Here is a 22,291-nt window from a genome sequence, read left to right on the forward strand (position 1 = left end):
ATTTGTTAAGGTGTAGCTCTGACGATAAATCAAATGATTGTTTTGTTATATAATTCATATTTGATTATTTTAATGGAAAATGTTTCATAATCAAATCCTTTACTAAATCGGATTTTTCTGTTATTCTGAACGCAAATGTCCAAGAAACTGTAGAAAAAGTAGGAATAAACATCAATCTCGTCATTTTTGTAAGCATCGGCAAATCCTTCTTTCCTCTTGTATCTTTTTTCCAAAAAATGTAAATGATTTTTGGTTAACGATTTTCACAGATGAGCAAAATTTCACGCAATACTTTGTTTATACAAAAGAAAATTAAAACTAAGAAACAATTGCACAAAATATAATCGTTAATCTTCATAATAACTTGTTTAATGCGATATTTTGATTGGTTGAGAGGTTCCAAGACAATAACGTTAAGTTGTACAGTAAATATTTGTTTCAAAAGTGTGGATGAATATTTGTTTTCGAAATCTTTAGCATTGTTGTAAAAGCACATTCTTGTGCTAATTGAATTTCAATTTTCAATACAACTAGATTTTTTTGCAAGCACCGAATTCTGTCAATTGCGGATAAATAGAAATGTGAATCGTAGAGTTTTGTAAAGATTGGAACAATTTGTTTGAATATATTGTAAGTCTGTTTTTGGATTTTATCTGGATGAAATAAGGAAACTTATATAAAGCATAACCGAAATGATTTAGAAGATATATGGGATTGATTTGTGATTTTGAGTTTCAACATATAACTTTTCCTTTAAGATCGAGTACAAATGAAGCTAGAAAACTGTACTAACTGGAATCTATTCAAATGGAGTTCTCGCAAAATACTCTGGCAAGTTCCGAATCTCATTCCCAAAAATCTAGAACGTTCAAATATTGCTGGAGGATCAGTTGGTTGAACGTTGATTTCAGTTGTTAAATTTTCATCAGTCTGCAAAATTGGATTGTGGGCTGTTCAATCCTCTATGGAAGGTGTTGTAATTTATGGAGTAGGCGACATATCAGTAGAACCATAGTACTGTGCCGGATCAAAGTTCTGTTGATCGTTTGCTGACCAAGTGCTAGTATCAATACTTAGTTTGCTCCCATCAACGCTTGACGCAGTTTGAAGCAAATTCCCTGACTCCTTCACTGAATTCAAAACCTGATTTACATCCGGGCTAGAGAACCAAGAGTTGGTAATTTGCCCCTCTTCCCATAGGAAAGTATATCGAATGTTGCCAGCGACGTAGTTCGGCGGAAATTCGGTTCCAGCAACGTGAGGATAGCGGTTTCCACTAATAACAGCAACTTCGTGTCTCATCGCATGAGTTCCCAGCTGATTCTCCATAATTGGAACCTGACCCTGATGATAGGTGTCGAACTGTGTTCAATAAAATGCCACACAGTGATGGGTAGTTTTGCACAGTAAACTCCATTTTGTTCAAATGAATTGATGGAAGTGTATTTTTCAGAAATGAAAGCAGTTTGTATATGAACGTGTTGAAAACTGTCAAGTAGAGAGTAAGTTAGAAAACAACAAATTTAACTTTATAGTAGGAAATAAAAGAAAGTCTAAGTTAGAAATAGATAAACGTTAGAACTGAAGTAGGCGATGTAGATAAGAAAAATGTGAATGTAGGAACTCAATCAGAGTGAATAAAATTTTGATGAATAGTTAGCAGGACGATGAGGAACAGAGGTGAAATTAATTTTGTGGAAATGAAACAGAATGATAATGTCTAAATATGTCGCTACTATTTATAGTGAATTCCGTCCAATAAAAACAAAGTAGCCAAAGAGGGAAACATTTTGTAGGAAAAATGACGTTATTAACCAAAACAGGAAATGGAAGTTTTTTAACGTAACCAAATATGGAAGAACTTGTTATTAAAGCGATACTCGTATACGAAACAGGAACTTCAATGCGTGAATAGAAACCAAATATCGTTTTTGACTAATACATGTAATACGTGATATGACTGCTTGCTTATTAAAAAGGAATAGCTGAGTGGGAACGAATTGACAAAGTTTACCAAAAATGTCAACCTCTGATAATTTTTTTTCAACTTCGTTAAATTTTAAATCAATCTCGTAAAGTCTTCCATATTTGCTTCCATATTTGGAACAGAAATTTTGTATATATATATATATATATATATATATATATATATATATATATATATATTTGGGAGCCGAATTCCAAATCAAATTTTTACCCCTTCAGATTTGTAATCTGTATATTAATGGAAAAACAACGCGCTTTGTACAGACGAAGTGATTGTTATGGGATCAAGAAATGGAATACAGTCCGCTTGTGCTAGATTTCTGTACTGTTCTAAAATTTCGGGAACAGAATTCAAAATATATACGTTTTCGTATTTGTTAAGATGTAGCTCTGACGATAAATCAAATGAATGTTTCGTTATATAATTCATATTTGATTATTTTAATGAAAAATGTAGCATAATCAAATCCTTTACTAAATCGGATTTTTCTGTTATTCTGAACGCAAATGTCCAAGAAATTGTAGAAAAAGCAGGAATAAACATCAATCCCGTCAAATTTGTAAGCATCGGCAAATCCTTCTTTCCTCTTGTATCTTTTTTCCAACAACTGTAAAAGATTTTTGGTTAACAATTTTCACAAATGAGCGAAATTTCACGCAATACTCTGTTTATGCAAAAGAAAAGTCAAAATAAGAAACAATTGCACAAAATATAATCGTTAATCTTCAGAATAGTTTGTTTAATGCGGTATTTTGATTGGTTGAGAGTTTCCAAGTCAATAACGTTAAAATGTACAGTAATGAAGCTAGAAAAATGTACTAACTCGAATCTATTCAAATAGAGTTCTCACAAAGTACTCTGGCAAGTTCTGAATCTCATTTCCAAAAAGTCTAGAACGTTCAAATATTGCTGGAGGATCAGTTGGTTGAACGCTGATTTGAGTTGTTGAATTTTCATCAGTCTGCAAAATTGGATTGTGGGCTGTTCAATCCTCTATGGAAGGTGCTGTCATTGATGGAGTAGTCGACATATCAGTAGAACCATAGTACTGTGTCGGATCAAAGTTCTGTTGATCGTTTGCTGACCAAGTGCTAGTATCAATACTTTGCTCACTCCCATCAACGCTTGACGCAGTTTGAAGCAAATTCCCTGACTCCTTCACTGAATTCAAAACCTGATTTACATCCGGGCTAGAGAACCAAGAGTTGGTAATTTGCCCCTCTTCCCAAGGGAAAGTATATTGAATTTTGCCAGCGACGTAGTTCGGCGGAAATTCTGTTCCAGCAACGTGAGGATAGCGGCGCCCACTAACAACAGCAACTTCGTAACCCATCGCTTCAGTTCCCAGCTGATTCTCCATAATTGGAACCTGACCCTGATGATAGGTCTCGAACTGTTGTTACTGGTGTTCAAATATATGCCACACAGTGATGAGTAATGTGATTACAGACTCATACAATCCATTTGGTAAGTCTGTAATACTTATCCGAGCACTCTCCTCGGTGAATAAAAATGAGTACAGAAGCCTGTAGTTTTCCACAGTAAACTCCATTTTGTTCAAATGATTTGATGGAAGTGTTTTTTTCAGAAATGAAAGCAGTTTGTATGTGGACGTGATGAAAACTGTCAAGTAGAGAGTAAGTTAGAAAACAACAAATTTAACTTTGTAGTAGGAAATAAAAAAATGTCTAAGTTAGAAACAGATAAACGTTAGAACTGAAGTAGGCGATGTAGATAAGAAGAATGTGAATGTAGGAACTCAATTAGTGTGGATAAATTTTGATGAATAGTCAAGTTGATGAATTTTGAAGAGGTGGAATTAATTTTGAGGAAATGAAAGAGAATGATAATGTCTAGATATGTCGCTCCTATTTATAGTGAATTCCGTCCAATAAAAACAAAGTAACCAAAGAAGGAAACATTTTGTAGTAAAAGTGACGCTAGTAACCAAAACAGGAAATGGAAGTTTTTTAACGTAACCAAATATGGAAGAACTTGCTATAAAAGTGATGCTCGTATACGAAACAGGAACTTCAATGCGTGAATAGAAACCAAATATGATTTTTGACTAATACATATAATACATGATATGACTGCTTGCTTACTAAATAAGGATAGCTGAGCGGGAACGAATTGACAAAGTTTACCAAAAATGTCAAGCTCTGATAAATTTGTTCAACTTTGTTAAATTTTAAATCAATCTCGGAAAGCCTTCCATATTTGCTTCCATATTTGGAACAGAAATTTTGTGTATATATATATATATATATATATATATATATATATGTATATATATATATATATATATATATATATATATATATATATATTTGGGAGCCGAATTCCAAATCAAATTTTTACCCCTTCAGAATTGTAATCTGTATAATAATGGAAAAACAACGCGCTTTGTACAGACGAAGTGATCGTTATGGGATCAGGAAATGGAATACAGTCCGCTTGTGCTAGATTTCTGTACCGTTCTAAAATTTCGGTAACAGAATTCAAATTGAATACATTTTCGTATTTGTTAAGGTGTGGCTCTGACGATAAATCAAATGATTGTTTTGTTATATAATTCATATTTGATTATTTTAATGGAAAATGTTTCATAATCAAATCCTTTATTAAATCGGATTTTTCTGTTTTTCTGAACGCAAACGTCCAAGAAATTCTAGAAAAAGTAGGAATAAACATCAATCTCGTCATTTTTGTAAGCATCGGCAAATCCTTCTTTCCTCTTGTATCTTTTTTCCAAAAAATGTAAATGATTTTTGGTTAACGATTTTCACAGATGAGCAAAATTTCACGCAATACTTTGTTTATGCAAAAGAAAATTAAAATTAAGAAACAATTGCACAAAATATAATCGTTAATCTTCATAATAACTTGTTTAATGCGATATTTTGATTGGTTGAGAGGTTCCAAGACAATAACGTTAAGTTGTACAGTAAATATTTGTTTCAAAAGTGTGGATGAATATTTGTTTTCGAAATATTTAGCATTGTTGTAAAAGCACATTCTTGTGCTAATTGAATTTCAATTTTCAATACAACTAGATTTTTTTGCAAGCACCGAATTCTGTCAATTGCGGATAAATACAAATGTGAATCGTAGAGTTTTGTAAAGATTGGAACGATTTGTTTGAATATATTGTAAGTCTGTTTTTGGATTTTATCTGGATGAAATAAGGAAACTTATATAAAGCATAACCGAAATGATTTAGAAGATATATGAGATTGATTTGTGATTTTGAGTTTCAACATATAACTTTTCCTTTAAGATCGAGTACAAATGAAGCTAGAAAACTGTGCTAACTGGAATCTATTCAAATGGGGTTCTCACAAAATACTCTGGCAAGTTCCGAATCTCATTATTCCCAAAAATCTAGAACGTTCAAATATTGCTGGAGGATCAGTTGGTTGAACGCTGATTTGAGTTGTTGAATTTTCATCAGTCTGCAAAATTGGATTGTGGGCTGTTCAATCCTCTATGGAAGGTGTTGTAATTTATGGAGTAGGCGACATATCAGTAGAACCATAGTATTGTGTCGGATCAAAGTTCTGTTGATCGTTTGCTGACCAAGTGCTAGTATCAATACTTTGCTCGCTCTCATCAACGCTTGACGCAGTTTGAAGCAAATTCCTTGACTCCTTCACTGAATTCGAAACCTGATTTACACCCGGGCTAGAGAACCAAGAGTTGGTAATTTGCCCCTCTTCCCAAGGGAAAGTATATTGAATTTTGCCAGCGACGTAGTTCGGCGGAAATTCTGTTCCAGCAACGTGAGGAGTAGTTATTGAAATATACATTGTTCAATATTAGAGAAATCTTTAAGATTTTCAATCAGTTCCTTGAATTTTTCCATTTTATAGCTAACGTAAGTCACTCGATTGAGTTCGTTGCTCTCTTTGCGACAAAATAGTCGGACCTGGACATAAACTGAAGCTGGATTGTCCTGAACGTACTGTATAAAGGTAACGTAGAGTCTTCGGTTTTTTCCAATGCTGATCTCTCTTGCTTTGTGACATTGTTGCAGCACATCTTCCATTTGCGGGTTCTTCTCAAATTGAGCTGAATTTTCTCGCATTTCCCAGTCTCCATTCAACAGATCATTCTTCAGGAGACAAAAGTTCTTTGATTCGTAATCTCCAATTCTCAGTTGTTGGTACTTCCACATTTCTTTTTTTTAGACTTGAAAATTTGGTTCAGAGTAATTTTGTCAATTTCTAAATATTTGGGACACAAAAAATCTCCCAAATCTGTTTGGATGAGAGCCAGAGTAAAAAAATTGGACGGAATCAGTACCCATTTTGGTTGTGAATTTGTAAACATTGATGGAGTGCTCGAGTAAAAAGGAGATACTTTGGAGAGAGACATTTACGTAACTTGAGTAAGCTGCGAGACGTTGATTAAATGATTTGCTTAAATTTTCAATACCCTCAACAACACAGAATTTCCTTTAATGCTACTGACATCATTGTTGTCACACAATTTTTTGAAAAAGAAGAGAAAAATTTGTGTATTTATACTTTTCCATAAAAGGATTTCTAGTCAGAAATATTCAATAAAGAAAACTTTTGAATCATTATAGAAAAAGAGCCTTTGTGTACTGCACGTCTGTGTTGCATTAGAGAGAAGTTGTGATGAAAATTTTTTGAACAAGTAAAACACCGAAATTTCTTTATCCGCTGTTTCTTGAATTGATTCATAGTTCAAATGAGATTTTAAATTGCACATGACAATTTCATTGGTTTGCTTATTTGGAATTTGAGTTCGTTTATAATAAATAAGTTGATTTCCTTATTTGGGATTTGGTTTTAATTATAATAAATAAGTTTCCTTTTTGGAATAAAAGTTCTGAAGAAATTGATTTCCTTATTTGAACGTACTAATTAGTTTCACAGAATGGCAGAAGTTATGTGTCAGGCTTTACCACACTTTTACAAAAAATATTGTGAAAAGGCGTTGCTTATATTTGTATCTGTCAAAGACTATAGACCATATATTCTTACAAGTGAATATGTTGTTGCTTCACACGACAGTTTCTGTCCAAACCTGTCGAAATCACATTGTTCTCATTTCTTCCTCCACCGAAGACTTGCTTCAAAAACTGGAAGATGTCTCCTATTTATATTACAGCGTCGATTGTTTATATACATTATATAAACATCAATTTTTTGGCAATATTTTGGAAGAATCGGAACTTTACTCAGTTAGACACAGCAGTACAAAACAATTATGAGAACAAATTTGTTGAGAAGTTACCTAGTGTGCCTAAAAAAAAGATTGAGTAGAAAGAAGTTCAAGAGAGATCTACTGCGAACTGAACAAAGAAATGTAAGCACACAAAAGATGGGATCTTCATTTCTGGACAGATTTCAATCTCTTAAAATCTCAAAATATGATAGTGTGTTGATAAAAATTGTTGACTGTTTGTTAGACGATCATGGCTTAATTGATAACTCTCTGTTATATCTTGAAACTATAAAGTAATAAATTTTTAATTTTATCACAATTATTTAGATAGTATCGGTTTTATTTTTTGGTTTAAAAGTCAAAAAAATTCAATTTCTCGTTTTTTACAATCTTTTTTTTAAATGTTTAAATTGATACCTCTAATCTGTTAATTGTCGAGTATTGTAAAAAATTATTCTTTTAAAAGTCGAGTTTTCTCACTAAAATTTTAAATAAATGTTGGGTTTTGGAGCAATTTATTTTTGTTAAATTCGAGTTTTCTCAACAAAATTTTTGTTAAATGTCGAGTTTTCATTCAATTTTTTTGTTTATATATCAAAAAACAGATTCCAATTGGATACAATAAAGAGCAAATTTTTTCCTTGTTTTCACCAGTTTACGGTATAATTTGACGCAAAAATGAAAATAAATTTTAATTTTTAAAATGACAAGTTTTCTTTTACTATAACAACTTAACAATTGAGTTCTTATACAGGTTTTTCTCTTAGAAGTCAAATTTCTGCTCAGTTTTGTTCTTAAATATCAGAGTTTTGATCAAGTATTTTTGTTAAATGTCGAGTTTTGATAACGCTCTTTCCATTAAGTATCAAGTTTTAAAAATCAAAATTTTATTTTGATGATTTCCTCATGAACTGATTTAGAAAAGAAAGCTCACATAAGAAAGATTATATTATAAAGAATGTTTAAATACATCACCAGGAAAATGTAAAAATCAAAATACAACTTTTCCTTTAAGATCGAGCACAAATGAAGCTAGAAAAATGTGCTAACTCAAATCTATTCAAATAGAGTACTCACAAAGTACTCTGGCAAGTTCTGAATCTCATTTCCAAAAAGTCTAGAACGTTCAAATATTGCTGGAGGATCAGTTGGTTGAACGCTGATTTGAGTTGTTGAATTTTCATCAGTCTGCAAAATTGGATTGTGGGCTGTTCAATCCTCTATGGAAGGTGCTGTCATTTATGGAGTAGTCGACATATCAGTAGAACCATAGTACTGTGTCGGATCAAAGTTCTGTTGATCGTTTGCTGACCAAGTGCTAGTATCAATACTTTGCTCGCTCCCATCAACGCTTGACGTAGTTTGAAGCAAATTCCCTGACTCCTTCGCTGAATTCAAAACCTGATTTACATCCGGGCTAGAGAACCAAGAGTTGGTAATTTGCCCCTCTTCCCAAGGGAAAGTATATTGAATTTTGCCAGCGACGTAGTTCGGCGGAAATTCTGTTCCAGCAACGTGAGGATAGCGGCGCCCACTAACAACAGCAACTTCGTAACCCATCGCTTCAGTTCCCAGCTGATTCTCCATAATTGGAACCTGACCCTGATGATAGGTCTCGAACTGTTGTTACTGGTGTTCAAAAATATGCCACACAGTGATGAGTAATGTGATTACAGACTCATACAATCCATTTGGTAAGTCTGTAATACTTATCCGAGCACTCTCCTCGGTGAATAAAAATGAGTACAGAAGCCTGTAGTTTTCCACAGTAAACTCCATTTTGTTCAAATGATTTGATGGAAGTGTTTTTTTCAGAAATGAAAGCAGTTTGTATGTGGACGTGATGAAAACTGTCAAGTAGAGAGTAAGTTAGAAAACAACAAATTTAACTTTGTAGTAGGAAATAAAAGAATGTCTAAGTTAGAAACAGATAAACGTTAGAACTGAAGTAGGCGATGTAGATAAGAAGAATGTGAATGTAGGAACTCAATTAGTGTTGATAAATTTTGATGAATAGTCAAGTTGATGAATTTTGAAGAGGTGGAATTAATTTTGAGGAAATGAAAGAGAATGATAATGTCTAGATATGTCGCTCCTATTTATAGTGAATTCCGTCCAATAAAAACAAAGTAACCAAAGAAGGAAACATTTTGTAGAAAAAGTGACGCTAGTAACCAAAACAGGAAATGGAAGTTTTTTAACGTAACCAAATATGGAAGAACTTGCTATAAAAGTGATGCTCGTATACGAAACAGGAACTTCAATGCGTGAATAGAAACCAAATATGATTTTTGACTAATACATATAATACATGATATGACTGCTTGCTTACTAAATAAGGATAGCTGAGCGGGAACGAATTGACAAAGTTTACCAAAAATGTCAAGCTCTGATAAATTTGTTCAACTTTGTTAAATTTTAAATCAATCTCGGAAAGCCTTCCATATTTGCTTCCATATTTGGAACAGAAATTTTGTATATATATATATATATATATATATATATATATATATATATATATATATATATTTGGGAGCCGAATTCCAAATCAAATTTTTACCCCTTCAGAATTGTAATCTGTATAATAATGGAAAAACAACGCGCTTTGTACAGACGAAGTGATTGTTATGGGATCAGGAAATGGAATACAGTCCGCTTGTGCTAGATTTCTGTACTGTTCTAAATTTTCGGTAACAGAATTCAAATTTAATACATTTTGGTATTTGTTAAGGTGTAGCTCTGATGATAAATCAAATGATTGTTTTGTTATATAATTCATATTTGATTATTTTAATGGAAAATGTTTCATAATCAAATCCTTTACTAAATCGGATTTTTCTGTTATTCTGAACGCAAATGTCCAAGAAATTGTAGAAAAAGTAGGAATAAACATCAATCTCGTCATTTTTGTAAGCATCGGCAAATCCTTCTTTCCTCTTGTATCTTTTTTCCAAAAAATGTAAATGATTTTTGGTTAACGATTTTCACAGATGAGCAAAATTTCACGCAATACTTTGTTTATACAAAATAAAATTAAAATTAAGAAACAATTACACAAAATATAATCGTTAATCTTCATAATAACTTGTTTAATGCGATATTTTGATTGGTTGAGAGGTTCCAAGACAATAACGTTAAGTTGTACAGTAAATATTTGTTTAAAAAGTGTGGATGAATATTTGTTTTCGAAATCTTTAGCATTGTTGTAAAAGCACATTCTTGTGCTAATTGAATTTCAATTTTCAATACAACTAGATTTTTTTGCAAGCACCGAATTCTGTCAATTGCGGATAAATACAAATGTGAATCGTAGAGTTTTGTAAAGATTGGAACAATTTGTTTGAATATATTGTAAGTCTGTTTTTGGATTTTATCTGGATGAAATAAGGAAACTTATATAAAGCATAACCGAAATGATTTAGAAGATATATGAGATTGATTTGTGATTTTGAGTTTCAACATATAACTTTTCCTTTAAGATCGAGTCCAAATGAAGCTAGAAAACTGTACTAACTGGAATCTATTCAAATGGAGTTCTCACAAAATACTCTGGCAAGTTACGAATCTCATTCCCAAATATCTAGAACGTTCAAATATTGCTAGAGGATCAGTTGGTATAACGTTGATTTCAGTTGTTGAATTTTCATCAGTCTGCAAAATTGGATTGTGGGCTGTTCAATCCTCTATGGAAGGTGTTGTAATTTATGGAGTAGGCGACATATCAGTAGAACCATAGTACTGTGTCGGATCAAAGTTCTGTTGATCGTTTGCTGACCAAGTGCTAGTATCAATACTTTGCTCGCTCCCATCAACGCTTGACGCAGTTTGAAGCAAATTCCCTGACTCCTTCACTGAATTCAAAACCTGATTTACATCCGGGCTAGAGAACCAAGAGTTGGTAATTTGCCCCTCTTCCCATAGGAAAGTATATCGAATGTTGCCAGCGACGTAGTTCGGCGGAAATTCGGTTCCAGCAACGTGAGGATAGCGGTTTCCACTAATAACAGCAACTTCGTGTCCCATCGCATGAGTTCCCAGCTGATTCTCCATAATTGGAACCTGACCCTGATGATAGGTGTCGAACTGCTGTCACTGGTGTTCAATAAAATGCCACACAGTGATGGGTAGTTTTGCACAGTAAACTCCATTTTGTTCAAATGAATTGATGGAAGTGTATTTTTTAGAAATGAAAGCAGTTTGTATATGAACGTGTTGAAAACTGTCAAGTAGAGAGTAAGTTAGAAAACAACAAATTTAACTTTATAGTAGGAAATAAAAGAAAGTCTAAGTTAGAAATAGATAAACGTTAGAACTGAAGTAGGCGATGTAGATAAGAAGAATGTGAATGTAGGAACTCAATCAGAGTGAATAAAATTTTGATGAATAGTTAGCAGGACGATGAGGAACAGAGGTGAAATTAATTTTGTGGAAATGAAACAGAATGATAATGTCTAAATATGTCGCTACTATTTATAGTGAATTCCGTCCAATAAAAACAAAGTAGCCAAAGAGGGAAACATTTTGTAGGAAAAATGACGTTATTAACCAAAACAGGAAATGGAAGTTTTTTAACGTAACCAAATATGGAAGAACTTGTTATTAAAGTGATACTCGTATACGAAACAGGAACTTCAATGCGTGAATAGAAACCAAATATTGTTTTTAACTAATACATGTAATACGTGATATGACTGCTTGCTTACTAAAAAGGAATAGCTGAGTGGGAACGAATTGACAAAGTTTACCAAAAATGTCAACCTCTGATAATTTTTTTTCAACTTCGTTAAATTTTAAATCAATCTCGGAAAGTCTTCCATATTTGCTTCCATATTTGGAACAGAAATTTTGTATATATATATATATATATATATATATATATATATATATATATATATATATTTGGGAGCCGAATTCCAAATCAAATTTTTACCCCTTCAGATTTGTAATCTGTATATTAATGGAAAAACAACAAGCTTTGTACAGACGAAGTGATTGTTATGGGATCAAGAAATGGAATACAGTCCGCTTGTGCTAGATTTCTGTACTGTTCTAAAATTTCGGGAACAGAATTCAAAATATATACGTTTTCGTATTTGTTAAGATGTAGCTCTGACGATAAATCAAATGAATGTTTCGTTAGATAATTCATATTTGATTATTTTAATGGAAAATGTAGCATAATCAAATCCTTTACTAAATCGGATTTTTCTGTTATTCTGAACGCAAATGTCCAAGAAATTGTAGAAAAAGGAAATAAACATCAATCTCGTCAACTTTGTAAGCATCGGCAAATCCTTCTTTCCTCTTGTATCTTTTTTCCAACAACTGTAAAAGATTTTTGGTTAACAATTTTCACAAATGAGCGAAACTTCACGCAATACTCTGTTTATGCAAAAGAAAAGTCAAAATAAGAAACAATTGCACAAAATATAATCGTTAATCTTCAGAATAGTTTGTTTAATGCGGTATTTTGAATGGTTGAGAGTTTCCAAGACAATAACGTTAAAATGTACAGTAAATAATTGTTCCTGAAGTATGGATGAATATTTGTTTTCGAAACCTTTAGCATTGTTGTAAAAGCACATTCATGTATTAATTTCATTTCAATTTTCAATACAAATAGATTTTTTTGCAAGCACCGAATTCTGTCAATTGCGGATAAATACAAATCTGAATTGTAGAGTTTGTAAAGATTGGATCAATTTGTTTAAATATGTTGTGAGTCTGTTTTTGGATTATATCCGGATGAAATAAGAAAACTTATATAAAACATAACCGAAATGATTAAGGAGGTATATGAGATTGATTTGTGATTTTGAGTTTACGCCAAGGAATGAATTCACACTTTAAAAGTGAATGTTCATAAATATTTAAGATATTTGTAAATGGAAGAATCTGATTTGTTTATTCATTATGTTCTAGAGTGTTCGGTTATGACAACAAGCTTCCTAAAATGGAAATGATAAATTTCCATATATGGAGTGATGTGTCATAGCTGCGCTCCCTAAATGTATAAAAATAATTTCTTTCATTCTCACTTTGTTATTTTCACAATTAGTTGCTCGTCACAATACCCAGATTTTTTTGTTTCATCCTGTACCAAAACAATTCCTTTCTCGCGATAGAAATCTCCCAGTGAAAGTCACAAAGTGTAACAAAATGGTGGGGAAAATAAACATGGCAAGACACAAGAAGTCTTGTGATAGTGGGTCTTTATTTTGTCCCAAATGTCCACATTTCTGTACAAAAAAAGAGAAAACATGAATTACCACACTGCTAGGCATCACGCCCCTAAGGATACAAAGCTAATTACTATGTGTACTCTATGCTTAAAAGAGTGTCCGAGTTTCTATTCTCTTCAACAAAACAAGAGAAGAATGCATGGAACTTCAGCAAAAGTTGGAACAAAATTGAGTGAAAAACTTAAAGAAGTTCTAAGATCAGAGGAAAAAGAAAAGGACAACGAGCAGCTGCAAAAAGAAACTTAGTGCTTGTCAGCACTTGTTTGACGATACTGAGATGGAAAATGGGAGACATCAATTGTTCAATTTCAAGCTGTCCCAGCTTGATCCTCATGAAATTTGAAAAAAATTTGAAAGAAGTATTCGAAAAACTCAACTGTGCAGCCAAAGTCATTTTGGCTCTAGGATTTATTTTATGAAATGTGGATACGGACAAATAACGATACTTCTACGCTCACGAGAACAACACTTTCTTCAAGAAATGTCATCTACTCTGTTCCAAAAGAGACTTAGTCTCTCTTCGGGACAGGATTGAAAAGATGGATTTAGTGGAGACGTGTGCTCAGGATCGGGAGAATACAAAATGGCGATTTGCTCTGACTATAAATGTGACAATATTCTTTGATCTCCTAAAAACCATTCCAATGGGATGTATTGATGCTGTTCTTCCTGAACAGTTACTCAGACGATCAGATGTGAATTGTCTTGTATCGAATGGGTATGGTGATACTTACAAAGATTATCTTTGCTTATTCCAAGCTATAGCTTATATGGATCATCGGAGCTTGAGACCAATGCAAAATATTTGTTTAGTGCACTCCTCCATGAATCTGGATATGACGCAGTCGATTTCAGAGGCGAATCGATCGATCGTCTGGTATTTGTTGAAAATGCAATAAAGCACAACATATTTATTTACGATATTGACATTGTAGATGGAAATTTTGTTGGTGAACTTGCGAGGAGAAGTAATGAAATGTATGAGAAAAATATTAATTTTTACTTTATAGCAACCACAAATGGTATGTGGATGATATTAACACATTCTTCAAACAATTCCGTTGTCCCAGTTGCGATACGTTCATTCAGAAAGCGGGAAAAATCAACCGCCATGTTAAAACGTGTAAAGATAGAATACAGCAAACTTACCCAAAAGAATGTGTATACATTGCTAAAGACCTTTTTTGATAAACTTGACGGATTTGGAATTTCTTACAACGATGGTCAAAAATTGTTCAAAAACTTGTTTGTTTTTGACTTTGAATCGATATGTGTACCCTCCGAGCAGTTAAAAGATACAAACACAACCACTTGGATTGGAAAGCATGAACCAATCTCTGTCTCTATTTCCTTCAATTTAATTGATGAACCTGTCTTCCTATGCATTTAAGATCCAAAAGCTCTCATTATATCTTTTGTTGAAGCTATTGAAGTCTTAGCAAACAAAAATAAAACTGAAATGCGGACAAACTATTCCTCTATTGAAGCAGTAATCAGAGCACAATTTAACGCATTTTGGGAAAATTTAAATAAAAGAAAGGATCAAAACGTTTCAGCATTTGAGTTTGAAGATGAAGATACCGAAGAAGATGATGAAGCCGATATGTCTACGCAATTTCTCCAAATGCAGAAAAACCAGCTTTTGGACTTTGAGCGTTACGTGAATACTTTACCTGTGTTTGGATTCAATAGTGCAAAATATGATTTAAATCTCATTAAGTCCTATCTCCTACCCTATCTTATTCATGAGCGCGACATTCAACCTACTGTTATTAAAAAGTCAAATCACTTTGTTTCTCTTAAGTTTGGTGATGTACAATTTCTGGATATCCTCAACTTTCTCGGTGGAGCTATCTCACTTGATTCTCTCCTTAAAGCATACAAGACAAGTGAGACTAATGGATTCTTCCCCTATATGTGGTTTGATTCTCCCAAAAAGCTCGATGCAACTTTTCTTCCTCCTTACGACTGTTTTTTTTAGCAAACTGAGAAGTTATAATCCACTGGAGATAGAATTTACCGATTTCACCTAATTGCTAAACAGTGGCTTTTCTCAACAAGAACCATTAAAAAGTTGCGGTTGAAAAATGTTCCTCTATCTGAAATTGAAAATTACAAATACCTGAAATTGGTCTGGGAGCAAGAACAAATGGCTATATTCAGAGATTTTGTCAAATGGTACAACAACAAGGATGTTGTTCCAACACTGGAGGCAATGCAAAAAATGATGGAGTTTTTTAACAACAAGGGTATCGATATGTTAAAACTAGGATGTAGACATCCGAACTTGGCTAATATCTGTCTTCACAAATCAACAAACCACAAATTTTTTTCCATTTGTTGAAGCTGATAAAGATTTACATGACAAAATACGTGAGGATATGACTGATGGTCCATCTATTGTTTTTACCAGAAAAACAGTAGTTGATCAGACCTTCAAAAGAAACTCTGAAAATCTTTGCAAGTCAGTTGTAGGTAATGACGCTAGCCAACTCTATCATTTTTCAATGTGTCAAGAAATGCCCACTAGACTTTACACTCAATGGGAACTTGATAGAGATTCTCAAAATATCAGAGCTCAAAATAACAGAAGAAGATTGATTGTTTTAGGTTAGACGGATTTTGCGCACATTGTAATACGGTTTTCGAAGCCAGGGGTTGTTACTTTCATTTCTGTCTTTGTCAGAAAGCTAAAGCAAGTCTCTCTAGGAAGAGGAAACACACAGAGGCATTCGAAAAAGAGAACATGAGGAATTGAGAAGAGATTACTTAAAAAGTAAAAGATATAATATTGATGAAATCTGGGAGTGTAAATGGTGGGAAAGTGTTAAAGAGGAAGAAAATGTCCGAAATCATATGAGAAAGAACTTTCCTTTCAAACTACCTTTGAAACAAGAATCTTAACTAGCTAAAATAGGAAGAGATGGAGAGATGTTCGGATACGTACAATGTGATTTGGAAGTTCCCGCGGGCTTGAAGTACATGTTTTCGAATTTCCCTTCTATTTTTAAAAATTTCAACGTTAGTCAAGCAAATATTGGGGATTATATGAGAGATTACGCTGTTGACAACAATTTACTGAAGCAACCTCAGCGAATGCTATTTTCAAGTTTCAATCTGGAAAATGGAACAATTATTACTCCACTACTAAATTTCTGCATCAGTATTGGTCTGAAATGTACAAGAATTTACAGATTTGTACAGTACAAGCCGAGAAAATGTTTCACCACCTGTGTACAGTCAGTGGTAGACGCTTGAAGAGGTGGAGATGAAAATCCTGATTCCAGCGTTGCTGCTGAGACTGAAAAATTATTGTGTAATAGCTCTTACGGTTATCGGATTGTGGACAGAAGCAAACATACAGAGACCAAATATCTGGACGGTGAGAAGACGCACAAAGCAATCAACGGGAAAATGTTTAAGCGGTTGAACAATATCTCCAAAGAGCTCTACGAAGTTGAGTTAGCAAAATCAAAAATTGGACAACTCGAACCTACAATTGTTGGATTCTTCATACTTCAGTACGCTAAACTACGTATGTTGGAGCTCTACTATAACTTCTTTGACAGATTTTGCGATGTGGATAAATCCGAGGAGTTAGAGATAGATACATATTCTCTCTATTTAGCCCTAGCTCATGAGAATTTGTATGATTGTATTCGACCTGCTAAAAAACAAGAATGGGAATTATTGAGACAGCAGGAGTGTAATGACTTTTTTCAAGAAGATGCTATTCAAAATTTCTGCCCTATAGCGTGTTGTTCTAAGCATAAGAAGCATGATAAACGGGAACCAGGTCTTTTCATGGATGAATTCAGATGTACGGAAATGATCTGTCTTTGTAGCAAAACTTATTGTTGCTACGATGCACAGTCTGACAAATACAAGTTCACTAGTAAAGATCTCAACAAAAGAACACTAGAAGAGAATGGAGTTGGACCAATGGAGAAATATCGACGTGTGATGGATGAAATTATCAATCTTCCTTCAACAAATAGAGGGTTCAGAACAAAAAACCATTGTGTTGCTATGTATGAGCAGACAAAGAAGGGACTGTCCTATTTCTACCCTAAGCAAATTGTTCAGTCTGACGGTATTCATACAGCACCACTCAACATATAACTTAAACTCGTTTTACTATATCACAATTATTTAGTATTCACTATTACATTTATACTGTGTCTGTAATTTTATACTGATTTATTTCATTTTTTCTATCATTGAATTTTTTCCAATTAATGAGCGCGCAAAAGACAATTGTTACGCAATTGATACAAACAATTAGGGGAACAATCTTGGCATTTGCCCGAAAACTTAATAACCAAAATTCAACATGTCACAGATAATTAGGGTAATTGAAAACCCACGCCAATTAATTTCACAATTTAATATGACTTAAAATTTGTAAACAAAAAATCAATATGTCACATAATTACCCCTCAGATAATTACAGCAATTAATCACCCACGCCAATTCTATTGTTCTCAAGTAAATACTTAATAATTACACGAAAATTGATGTTTTTCCTCAAAATTTCAGCCAATCAGAAGCGGCTCCCAACCTACCCCCCACATTTGCACCGACTATACTACTTACATATTTGCATGCACAAATACATGCACAAAACCTATACCCTATCTTAATACATGGCGGCGACTAATCTTAATACATGTCGGCGGCTATAACTAATCTTAATACATGTCGCCGGCTATAACTAATCTTAATACATGTCGCCAGCTATAACTAATCTTAAAACATGTCGCCGGCTATAACTAATCTTAATACATGTCGCCGGCTATAACTAATCTTAATACATAACGCCGGCTAATACATGCAGATTCAATACCTAATCTTAATACATGCTACCTATACCCTATCTTAATACATGTGAGAGGTCCCTCAATCAAGGAACTACGCTATACCTTATCTTAATACATGCGGACTTCACCCCCCCGGGAAAGTAGCTCACTATTTTACTACTCACATCCACCCACACACATACACACACCACACCCACACACAAACACGTACGCACACACAAACACACACGCACGCACACACACAAATGCATGTACACACCCCACAACAAACACCACACGCATACACACTCACCACACACAGACAAACACACACACACCCGCACAAACACACGCCACACACACGGAGACACACACACACACCACACTCACGCGCGCACACACACAACAGACACGCCTGCACACACACACACAAACACTTTCACACACCCCCCAAACACAAACAACACATACACACCACGCAAACACCAAACACACACACACAAACACACACTACCCAGACACGCACACACACACATACACACATACGGTGATAATAATTTACAAAGCTGAACTACAACCACTTGATTTTGTGTTCATGCCACAACTTCAACCAGCTAACTTTTTAGCATGGTTATAGACCTTCAATACTCTTCCCATACATTAACACCTTTTCGCCTTAAAACATGCGGTTGTATTTTAATATAACTTCCTCTCCGACTCGCCAATTGAAAAACTTGAAGACGACGAGTTACAACTCAAACTCTAGAAGATGATGTGTGCAAGTTTAAACGCCTCAAGCCTATTAAATATGCGCACGCAGGCAGCTTATGTCTGTACATTAAAACATAATTGACTGCCGTCGGATGAATTGCAACTAAACAACCGGTGACCGTATCAACGCGTAGTTTGTGACTGGGGTCATGAAAAAAATTGGGGTGACAGAATATATCCTGAAAAAAAGGGCTCACATTTTTATTGCTTCTGTTTTCAGCATCATCTCGTGGATTTCCTTTGCATTTTTGTGTTGGTTTCCGTTGCCAATATCTCTCAGGTTTCCACTAAGCACTCCACGTCTATTGGGAATAGTGGTCACTGTTGTGATTGCCTTTTTGTACAATCGGATTTCGAATCTTCGCTAACTGGTCAAGGAAACATTAAAAATTAGACAGAACAGATCTGAAATGAACATTATTGGTCGAGAAAGTAACGAGCAAAAATTAGATCTAAACTTTGTCACCTTGATTCTCATGAATCTCAGAACCCTCGTATTAATTAGATGATGTGACGCTAGAACCTTATATGAAGTTGGTTCAGTCAGATGGCTGAAGGCGACAAAGGATTCGGCTACCATTGTTCAACCAGATCCTTCAGAATTGATTTTGAGCATCAAAACAGCAATCCAGAATGTCACTATTACCCCCCAGTAAACCTATAGCGAACAACTCTGGCCGCGTCCAATACGCCAATAACCCAATCTCAACAGTCCAGAAAAAGCCTCCAGCCTCCCCAGTGACCCCCCGTGGAAGCCTTGCAACCCAAATTGGAAATCAACCAACAGTGTTACATTGATCATCAGCATCCAGCATATGATTGAATTGATCCTGCCCTCAATCTCTAGCATACGAACATCCAAAACTCCCTTTCTATTTTACAAAAAACTCGCAACAACGTCACGCCGGGCTCCAACAATAATGGCATTCAGGTTTCGGTTTGTTTTCAACCTCCAAATAGGAGTAAACTTATTCAGCCGCCACGGAACCTTGTTCAACCCCCGTCCGTCAACCCATGTGCAAGAATCTGCAGCCCTTATCTGACAATTGACTACTGCCATGAAACGTTGAAAAGTTCCGCGATTTTGTGAAACCCTTGATTTTGTTCACAAAGCAACTGCATTTGAGTTATACATAAACTATCCCTCCATTTGCATGGGTACGTGTTGACCACCTTTTTTGGACGCTATCTAATTCTCTGCACGCAAACCTTTGTTTGTGATTAGTCCTTCGCATGCAAACTTCCGTCTATAGCTCAACCTTCGCATTCAAACCTGCGTCTATATCTCATCTTTCGCATGCAAACCTAATGAATACAAAGAATACTGCCTAGCAGGTTCACGAATGACCGAAAGAAGAATGGTGCAGCGAGGAAAGTTAAATTATTTAGGCGCGTGGCAATAGTGATTTTAGTGCGGTCAAACTATAGTGAGCTCAAACTATAGTGATTATAATAGCTCAAACAGCTATATTTTCGTGTTAGTCACTATATGTCTTAGATCTGTATAGGCGCGGCCACGGAAATCCTCGGTTTCTTCTGCATGATGCTACCCGAGGACGCCAGAATTTACTCTAAGGGGAACTGTGCTTTCCCTGCAGATCAGACAGGTTTCGGCTGTTGGAATTAATGTCGTACACTTCAAATTTCAAGTTCTGGCGTTGCTCAAAATAGTACGTCATCTGGAATTTTCTGACAAAATCTGAAATGAGGTTGTTGTCAATACGTTCCGTTCGAACCAGCTCTCGCCAAGATTCCTTCCCAAACTCTTGGACAAACACGACAATCGTTGGATTGGACTTTGAGAACAGATCCGCATCTTTAAGGATCCTGCATGATATACTGATTTCCACATCACTCAGTGGATTGGCAGCTCCAGGCAAGAAATTACCCATTTGTGCCATTTTATTTCAAACCGAGTTATAAAATAACACACGATTCAACGCAAAAGTAACGAAAAGTCGATCAAATCCGGTTTATCGCCTTCCTTTTCTTCTTTCTCATCAACAATAAAATTGGCAGCAGTTGTGCGTATAACTATAACCGTATAACAAACAATTTTAATAGACTCATAGCATTTTTCAGTTCAAAGTAACAGTTCAAACTCATATGATAAAGGTTCCATTAGTCCATTAGTCGGGGACGTCATAAGGAGTTGAGTGGTGCAACTGGAACTCAGAATTGACAGTACAACTACAAGCACGTTCAATCCAGAACGATCCATACTTACGATCCAGAATTAGATTCACGAGGCCGGAAGGTAGTTACGATTGAGGACATCGTTGTGGGAGTTCTCATGCACAGCTAATGTGGTAGACTGGTTGACGGTTCCCCCGATAAGTCACATCCATATTTGGAAGGTAACTACGAAAGGCACAATGAACAACAATCTACAATGGAAAATATACTCTGGCATATGATGCATTTCAATAAGTGTGATGGAATAATTGTCCCAGATGGAATAATTGTCCCTTACAATTGGTAAAAAAAGATCGCTTGAGAAAAAAACACATTCATGAGGATAAAATTAAGTTGGGAAATTTGAATAGTTTTGAACACTGACAGACGATTAACAAAGTAAGAAGTAAGAAAGATAAAGCCACAATTGGAGGGATACAATTGGAAAATAAGCTCGCTTGATGAATAAACACATTCATGAGGTTAAAACTAAGTTGGGCATTCCGAATAGTTTCGATTAGTGACAGAGGAGTAACAATTAAGAAGTTAAAAAAATAAAACTACAATTGGAAGGAAGGATACAATTGGAAAAGAAACTCGCTTGATAAATTAACACATTCCTGAGGATAAAACTAAGATGAGCATTTTGAATAGTTTCAAACACTGACAGACGAGTAACGAAGTAAGAAGTAAGAAGGATAAAACTAGCAAGTTCAGCCTTTCCAATAGTTTGCGGTTCGAAGTAACGCTGAAGAAATATCTGAGTAACGCAGACGAGTAACACAAAGTAAGAAGTAACAATAAACACTAAAACAAGTTAAGTGACAAACTACAAAAAATTACAATGCCCAGAAACTGAACACATCCAAAATTGGCAATTCAATTGGCATTTCAATTACTCTGCTCTTGCAAGATCTCGTCGTGTGGCAACTGCACAAATCCGACACTGGCATTTCAGTTACTCTGCTCTTGCTAGATCTTGTCATGTGGCGACCGGATGAATCCGACATTGGCATTTCAGTTTCTCTGTTCTTGCTAGATCTCGTCATGTGGCTACCGGATGAATCCGACATTGGCATACCAATTACTCTGTTTTTGTGTGCTCTCGTCATGTGTCGTTT

At 34.8% G+C, this 22,291-nt stretch overlaps 1 protein-coding gene and 1 pseudogene across 2 annotated transcripts in view; both read right to left on the reverse strand.

Moving 5' to 3' along the window:
- Positions 1–22,291, reverse strand: part of LOC142337630 (uncharacterized) — a 448,376-nt gene that overhangs the window by 415,978 nt on the left and 10,107 nt on the right. The window lies entirely within an intron of this gene.
- On the reverse strand, positions 20,567–20,896 carry LOC142338057 (copine-8 pseudogene; annotated as a pseudogene).

Source organism: Convolutriloba macropyga, chromosome 4, assembly GCF_964194025.1.
Source record: "Convolutriloba macropyga chromosome 4, txConMacr16.3, whole genome shotgun sequence".
Taxonomy (NCBI): Eukaryota; Metazoa; Xenacoelomorpha; order Acoela; family Convolutidae; genus Convolutriloba; species Convolutriloba macropyga.